This window comes from Bubalus kerabau, chromosome 3 (assembly GCF_029407905.1).
Source record: "Bubalus kerabau isolate K-KA32 ecotype Philippines breed swamp buffalo chromosome 3, PCC_UOA_SB_1v2, whole genome shotgun sequence".
In the NCBI taxonomy this organism is placed as follows: Eukaryota; Metazoa; Chordata; class Mammalia; order Artiodactyla; family Bovidae; genus Bubalus; species Bubalus kerabau.
Genome location: NC_073626.1, coordinates 23,879,816 through 23,888,426, shown reverse-complemented (window position 1 = coordinate 23,888,426; position 8,611 = coordinate 23,879,816). Strand labels below are relative to the sequence as shown.

Sequence of the window (8,611 nt, the reverse complement as noted above, 5' to 3'; positions counted from 1 at the left end):
AAGATTTTGGACCTTAACCTGAAGGTACAATAGAACATTTTTGGTTCCAAGAACAGAGCTGGGGTCCAGAAAGCTTCTTACCCGATAAGGCTGCGCAGCCTTCTCCAGCAGAACAGCAGCATGGTGCCTGTGCTCCCGGGACTCCCGACACATGACACACAGTATCTGCTGGTCATCCTTGCAGTAGTAATGCAGCTTCTCCAAATGCTGCCCACACAGCTGCTCCACTCTCTGCTCGAGTGGTCTCTGGGTTGTCTCTCCTCATCTACTTTCATCCTCCAGATGTTCTCCACTATGCTGGCCATCTGCCACACATGGCAGATATTCTCTTTCTTAAAGGCTGTCTTGCAGAGAGAACAATATAATGGCTGTTGAGCAGATTCACAGACCAAATGATGCAGTGATAGAAGAAGACGTGACCCCAGTCGATGGTAACGGGGTCTTTCAAGTAGTCAAGACAGATAGAGCACAGCACCTCGTCCTCCAGTTTCCTCAGAGGAGAGGCAGCGGCCATGACAGCAACGCTGAAACCCTGCAGAGCGTTCCTTCTCAAAATGAAGAATGACTTTCTAAGAGGACACGAAGGAAAAACAGAAAGTGTGAATTTATTCAACATTAAAATGGAACTCATGAGAAAATAGTTTTTATGTTCAAACTGTTCCCAACCTTTTCCTTCCAAATCCAAAGTTCCTTCCAGACACTATTCAGAACAGATTCCAGCCTGCAAAGCTAACCTGGTGTTAGTTTCAGGTAGTCAGCTTTTCTGTAAACATTTTAAAGGGTACTAATATGTGTAATTAAGTGGTGAGTATTCTAGAAGATAATAGTATTGGGAAAGTAAATACCCAATAAAGTCTAAGGAATTTCCCTCACTCTAAGTAGATTAGCTTTAGTGAAAATATTTGCTGTAAATGATTCAGTAGTAAAGAAAAGGAATTACAAAAATTTAGGGCTTAGGTCCAGTGGTTAAGAATTTGCACTCCTACTGCAGAGGGCATGGATTCGTTCCCTGATTGGGGAACTACGATCCCACATCCCACACGGTGTGGCCAAAAAAAAAATAATTATAAAAACTTTAGGTCTATATTTTAAAACTCATCTGAGAACATGAGAGTTAGATTATTAGAAACCATTAGGTTCAATCATAGGTCTTTTATTCATATGCTGCCTTGTAAACATCATTATGTTTAAACTAATGGTTTTCAAACATTTTTGGAAACATCACAGTTAGAAATGCATTCATGTCTAATAAATTAACACATGCACATGCATATGCACACACATACTAAAACACAAGTTTTGTTCAATATCATTTACTGACTTTTAAAACTGCAGTCTGTTTTTAAAATGCTGGTTATAACCCACAAAATTGATGCCATGATATAAGCTATTGCAATCAATAATTTGAAAATCACTGATTTAAACCACATTAGCTTTATCACTTGGAGAAGGCGATGGCACCCCACTCCAGTACTTTCGCCTGGAAAATCCCATGGATGGGGGAGCCTGGTAGGCTGCAGTCCATGGGGTCACGAAGAGTCGGACACGACTGAGCAACTTCACTTTCACTTTTCACTTTCATGCATTGGAGAAGGAAATGGCAACCCACTCCAGTGTTCTTGCCTGGAGAATCCCAGGGATGGGGGAGCCTGGCGGGCTGCCGTCTATGGGGTCACACAGAGTCGGACACAACTGAAGTGACTTAGCAGCAGCAGCAGCAGCAGCAGCAGGGAGGTAGAGAAGCCTACTGTGTCACCACTTGCAGCTTAAATTCACATCTCCATTGCTTTATTTTCCTCATTGTTCTTATTCCTTGGTAAGAGCTACCAATAACTACTCCATTACCCAAACTAAAACCTAGGTGTGAAAAATCACACCTCATTATCACCTCCCATATCTGGTCACTGAATTAAATAATAGAATATCTGAAATAAAAATTTCACTGCATGGCCTTAACAGCAGCATGCAGATGACAGGAAAAAAAAAAGTCAATGAACTTGAAGAAGGTGCAATAAAAATTACTGAATCTTAATAATAGAATTTTTTTCTAAAAAGCAGAAACTCAGTAACTTATGAAATATCAAAAGGTCTAATATTCAAGTCATTAGTGTACTAGAGAAGGAAAAGAAATTGGTAAAGGAAAAAACAGAGAAAAAATTAGCTGAAAACTTCTCAAGTATGTATGGCAAAAGACACAGATTTATAGATTCAAAAAGCTCAGCAAATGCCAAAGAGAATAACTTAAAGAAAAATCACCCCAAATACACCATCACCAAACTGCTGTAAAGCAAAGATGAAGAAAAAAATCTTGAGTGCAATCAGAAAAAAATAACATCACAATGAGGGGAAGGATGATTCAGATGTTGGCATATTTCTTGTTAGAAGCCATAAAGGTCAACAGACAGTGGGAGAAACATCTGGAAAGTGCTGTGAAAAGTCCTGTCAATCCAAGGTTCTACAGCAGTAAAATACCCTTCAGAAATGAAAGCAAAATATAAATATTTTCAGATGAAAGAAAACTGAGAAAATGTTATCACCAGTAAACCTGCCCTAAAAGAACTGGTAATGGAAGTTCTTCAGGCTAATGTGAACTTCCACAGGGACATTTGGAACTTCAAAAATAACAAGAGAACAGAAGAAAGGGCAACAGAAATGGTAAACATTTGGTTAAATACAGTAGCTTATTTTACACCTCACAAGTTCTTTAAGATATGTAGGACAGTTGGAGGCAAAAATTATAACATCGTTAGAGAGATTATATAGATGTAATACATAAGACAATTACAGGGAAAGTGATCTATATGGTTGTAAGGCTTCTACATTTTACTTGAAGTTGCAAACTTTTAACTCTGCTTGGAGAAGGCAATGGCACCCCACTCCAGTACTCTTGCCTGGAAAATCCCATGGACGGAGGAGCCTGGTAGGCTGCAGTCCATGGGGTCGCTAAGAGTCGGACACGACTGAGCGACTTCACTCTCACTTTTCACTTTCCTGCATTGGAGAAGGAAATGGCAACCCCCTCCAGTGTTCTTGCCTGGAGAATCTCAGGGACGGGGGAGCCTCGTGGGCTGCCGTCTATGGGGTCACACAGAGTCGGACACAACTGAAGTGACTTAGCAGCAGCAGCAGCTTTTAAATTCTAAGGTCTGTATACTGTAACCCAGAGACCAACACCCCAAAATACTATGAAGAGATATAGTCAAAAGCTAACAGGTAATTAACTTGGAATATTTAAAAATATTAGAAATAAGAGAAGGCAAGAAAAATGAAATAGAAGAGTAAAAAAAAAAATAGGGTACAAATAGAAATAATAAAATAGTGGACCCAAGTTCAATAATGTTAATAGTTACATTAAATGTGAATAGTCTAGACACACCTACTAAAAGATTTGTCAAATTGGTTTATAAGAAAGACAAAACTATGTTCTATCTCCAAATAGAATGTTAAATGTAATAATATAGATCTCTAAATATCTATATTATTGTTAGATAGATATTAAATATAATAATATAGATCTCTAAAAGTAAAAGAATTGAAAAAAGTGTACCATCTAGCAAACTCTAATCAAAATAAAGCTGGAGTAGCTATGGCACCCCACTCCAGTACTGCTGCCCGGAAAATCTCATGGATGGAGGAGCCTGGTAGGCAGTCCATGGAGTCGCTTAGAGTCAGACACGACTGAGCGACTTCACTTTCACTTTCCACTTTCATGCATTGGAGAAGGAAATGGCAACCCACTCCAGTGTTCTTGCCTGGAGAATCCCATGGACGGAGAAGCCTGGTAGGCTGCAGTCCATGGGGTCACACAGAGTCGGACACGACTGAAGTGACTTAGCAGCAGCAGCAGCAGCAGCTATGTTAATATTAGATAAAGTAGACTTCAGAACAAGCTGTGTTACAAGGGATAAATAGGGCTATTACATAATGATAAAGGGGTTATTTTTCCAAGAAAATATGCTAATCACAAATGTGTGTGCAACAACAGAGCACCATCAAAAGAAATAAAATCTGAATCATCGGAGTTCCAGAAGGAGAAGAGAGGGAGACAGAGACAGGAAAACTATTTGAAGAAACAATGGCTAAAACTTTCCTAAACCTGGGGGAAAAAATTTATGCATTCAAGTTCACAAAGCTATTAGATCACCCTATTACTTCAGTCTGAAACGATCTTCTCCAAGACACATTGTAATAAAACTGCCAAAAATATAAGACAAGGACAGAATCCTAAAATCAGCAAGAAAAAAGAAGACTGTAAACTACAAAGCTGCTCCTATTAGGCTAGCAATGGATTTCTTAGCAGAAATCCTATAGGCCAGGTGCCGGCAGCCAGCACGGGAGTTCCCACCCATGACAAAGGTCTTGCCGAGAGGCCTGATATGCAAAGGTGAGTCAGGGCTCGAGGGGCCCCCCTGGTTCTGCCTGAGCATCTACCCCCAAATCAGAATCTGTCTGTTTTACTATTTTATGACTTTCACCAACTCCTCTGACATTAACGGGGGCGGGGTGGGGGTGGGGGCTATCCCCGACCACTTTTCTCTGAAGGAAATCAACTTAGAGTTCTAGCTAATTAGCCTCCTGGGCATAATAAGAGTGTTTCAATCCAAACCCTTCAGACGGCTCTCTAACTTGCCTGACAGGTTTACCCGGACTCCTACAGCTACGCATACAATTGTTTACAGTCTCCCAACCGCGAGAGGCACGGGAAGCTTAAGATATTCAAATAGTATAGAGCCTCTTGGAGAATTAGAAATTGTTAGAACTAGTAGAAGATTTCATTGTTGAGCCAAAGCTTGCTGCCAAGTTTCCACATCCCCTGTATTGTATCCTTGGAAGTGTATTAATTAATATAGTTGGTATATAGAAAAAATAAGTAGTGGCCTTGGTGTTAACAACTTTAGACCCTTAAGGTAATAAATTCTTTCCTTGTTGTAAACCCACTGCACCTCTGCCCTATAGGAATGCAACTTTATCTAACACCTTTGGAGGATGGCGCCAAACTTTAAAATAATTACTCTTAGAGAAAATAAGTCTTATGGTTGACAAACCTTTATCAGAGTCATAAAATGTTAACAGGCCTTCTGGCCAGAAGATGATGTAAATCACCTAAACCATCTGTATATGATGATAAGTTTGCAGAAAAGAAAGCCTGGTCTTGATAAGGATCAAAGACTGCTGACTTTGCATGATTTCACACCCCCTATTATCCTCTATGCACAACTTAAGGTATATAAGCTCCCTTTGAAAATAAAGCTACGGGCCTTGCTCAAAGCTTGGTCTCCCCATGTCGTGTCGTTCTTTCTTATTTCCTTTTCCTCCTTTTCTTTTCTGTTCTTCCTTCAGGACACTTAATTGGAGCGTGGGGGTCCTCTGGGACTACTTATTTGCCTGGGCTTCTAAGACCCACTTGAGAAAGCACCCAAGGTGGGGCACCTTCCCCTATTCGAGAGGGCGCCTGCGGCCTCCGTAGTCAGAGCTAACCTGGTGTCACAGGTTATATTGATTTTCCGCGTAAACCAGTTATAATGAGCCTCTAATATCTCTCAGCCTTTGCTATTCTAATTGCCAACGCCGTCCTCCTGAGGGAATCCCTGGATCCAACCAGGGCTGGACCCCGGTAGCCAGGAAAGAGTTGGATGATATAGTCAAGAATTAGATGTCAATTACGTATTGAGAATTCTCTATCTGACAAAGTTGTCCTTTATTAAGGAGAAACAAAGACTTTGGGCTTCCCTGGTAGTGTAGCAGTAAAGAATCTGTCTGCAATGCAGGAGATGTGGGTTTGATCCCTGGGTCAGAAAGATCCTCTGGAGAAGAAAATGGTACTCCATTCCAATATTCTTGCCCAGAAAATCCCACGACAGAAGAGCCTGGCAGGCTACAGTCCATGGGGCCGCAAAGAGTTGGACGTGACTTAGCAACTAAACAACAACAAAAACTTTACCAGATGGTTTGACAGAAAACAACAAAATTCTGTAAAGCAATTATCTGTCAATAAAAAAAATATATATTAAAAAACAAGTAAAAACATAACTTACAACAAAAAGGGGGAAAAAAAAAAAAAGACTTTACCAGATGGGATTTCTCTGGTGGTCCAGAGGTGAAGAATCCACCTGCCAATGCAGGGAACATGGGTTCAATCCCTGGTCCAGGAAGATCCCTCATGCTGTGGAGCAACTAAGCCCGTGTGCCACAATGCTGAGCCCGAGTGCCACAGCAAGAGAAGCCACTGCAACGAGAAGCCTGCACACGTCAACAAAGAGTAGCTCCTGCTGGCTGCAACTAGAGAAAGCCCACGCACAGCGGCAAAGACCCAGTGCAGCCCAACAAATAAACAATATAATCACACAAATGTTTACAAAACACCGTTTAAAAAAGAAAGACTTCACCAGACAAACAAAAACTGAGGGAGTTTATCACCGCTAGACCTTCCTTACGAGAAATGCTAGAAGTTCTTCAAGCTGAAATGAAAAGATGCTAGTTAGTAATATGAAACCATACAAATACATAGACCATACAGGTAAAGAGTGAATAAATAGTCAAATTCAGAAAACTCTCACACTGTAATATGATAGTGTGTTGGCCTCTTAACTATAGTATAAACATTAAATGACAAGAACATTAAAAATAGCTACACAGTTACTATAATTTCTTAATAAATACACAATATCAAAAGAGGTAAAATTTGACATTAAAAGTGTAAATGGGTGAGAAGTAAAAGGGTAGAGTTTTTGCATGTCAGTGAAATTAAGTTGTTCTCAGTATAGAATAGACTGATAACATCTACAAGAGGTTTTATGTAAGCCTTGAGGTAACCATAAAGCACAAAAACTTTTACAAAATGATTTGTAGATTCACAAAAGATAAAGAGAAGAAAATCAGAGCATAGCACCACAGAAAATAACCAATTCACAAAGGGAGGCAGCAAGAAAAAAAGGAACTGCAAAACAGCCAGAAAGCAATCAATAAGATGGTATCAGTAAGTCCTTACATATCAATAATTACATATAGAATTCTTAAGTCAAAACGTGCCGGATGGATTCATCTATAAGCTGCCTGCAAGATACTCACTTTCAGCTGTAAGTTCACTCATAGGCTTAAAGTAAAGGGGTGGAGAAAAAATAGTCCATTCAAGTAGAAAACAAGACAGTAAAGGTAGCTTTACTTGTATCGGAGAAAATAGACTTTAAGCTGAAAACAATAATGAAGAAGGTTATTATATAATAATAAAGGGGTCAATTCATCAAGTGAGTGAAAATTGCTCAGTCGTGTCCGACTCTTTGAGACCCCATGGATTATACAGTCCATGGACTTCTCCAGGCCAGAATACTGGAGTGGGTAGCTTTTCCCTTCTCCAGGGATCTTCCCAACCCAGGAATCAAACCCAGGTCTCCCATATTGCATGCAGATTCTTTACCAGCTGAGCCACAAGGGAAGCCCAAGAATACTGGAGTGAGAAGCCTATCCCTTCTCCAGAGGAACTTGCCAATGCAGGAATCAAACCAGGGTCTCCTGCATTGCAGGTGAGCTATCAGGGAAGCCCAATTCATCAAGAGAATACAGCAATTACAAATATATATGCACCCAACATCAGAGCACCTAAATGTGTTAAACAAATACTAACAGGTCTGAAGGGAGAAATAGACAACAATAAAATAGTAGCAAGGGACTTCAATATTTCAAGCAATGAACAGATCATCCAGACAGAAAATCAGAAACATTGGACTTCAACCATACTTTAGTCTAAATGGACCTAATAGACATACAACAGCAACAGAATATACTTTTTGTTTGTTGCTGCCATGCTGTATAATACATCCCAAGAACTTACATATCTTATAACTGGAAGTTTGCACCTTTTGACTCAGTTCAGTTCAGTTCAGTCGCTCAGTCGTGTCCGACTCTTTGCGACCCCATGAATCACAGCACGCCAGGCCTCTGTGTCCATCACCAACTCCCAGAGTTCACTGAGACTCACGTCCATCGAGTCAGTGATGCCATCCAGCCATCTCATCCTCTGTCGTCCCCTCCTCCTCCTGCCCCCAATCCCTCCCAGCATCAGAGTCTTTTCCAATGAGTCAACTCTTCGCATCAGGTGGCCAAAGTACTGGAGTTTCAGCTTTAGCATCATTCCTTCCAAAGAAATCCCAGGGCTGATCTCCTTTAGAATGGACTGGTTGGATCTCCTTGGAGTCCAAGGGACTCTCAAGAGTCTTCTCCAACACCACAGATCAAAAGCATCAATTCTTCGGCGCTCAGCCTTCTTCACAGTCCAACTCTCACATCCATACATGACCACAGGAAAAACCATAGCCTTGACTAGACGAACCTTTGTTGGCAAAGTAATGTCTCTGCTTTTGAATATGCTATCTAGGTTGGTCATAACTTTCCTTCCAAGGAGTAAGCATCTTTTAATTTCATGGCTGCAGTCACCATCTGCAGTGATTTTGGAGCCCCCAAAAATAAAGTCTGACACTGTTTCCACTGTTTCCCCATCTATTTCCCATTAAGTGATGGGACCAGATGCCATGATCTTCGTTTTCTGAATGTTGAGCTTTAAGCCAACTTTTTCACTCTCCATTTTCACCTTCATCAAGAGGCTTTTTAGTTCCTC

General features: G+C 40.7%; 1 pseudogene; it reads right to left on the bottom strand.

Annotated features, from left to right (window-relative positions):
• Window positions 1-759, bottom strand: part of LOC129645677 (tripartite motif-containing protein 26-like) — a 97,893-nt pseudogene extending 97,134 nt beyond the window's left edge.
• Window positions 760-8,611: the final 7,852 nt, after the last annotated feature.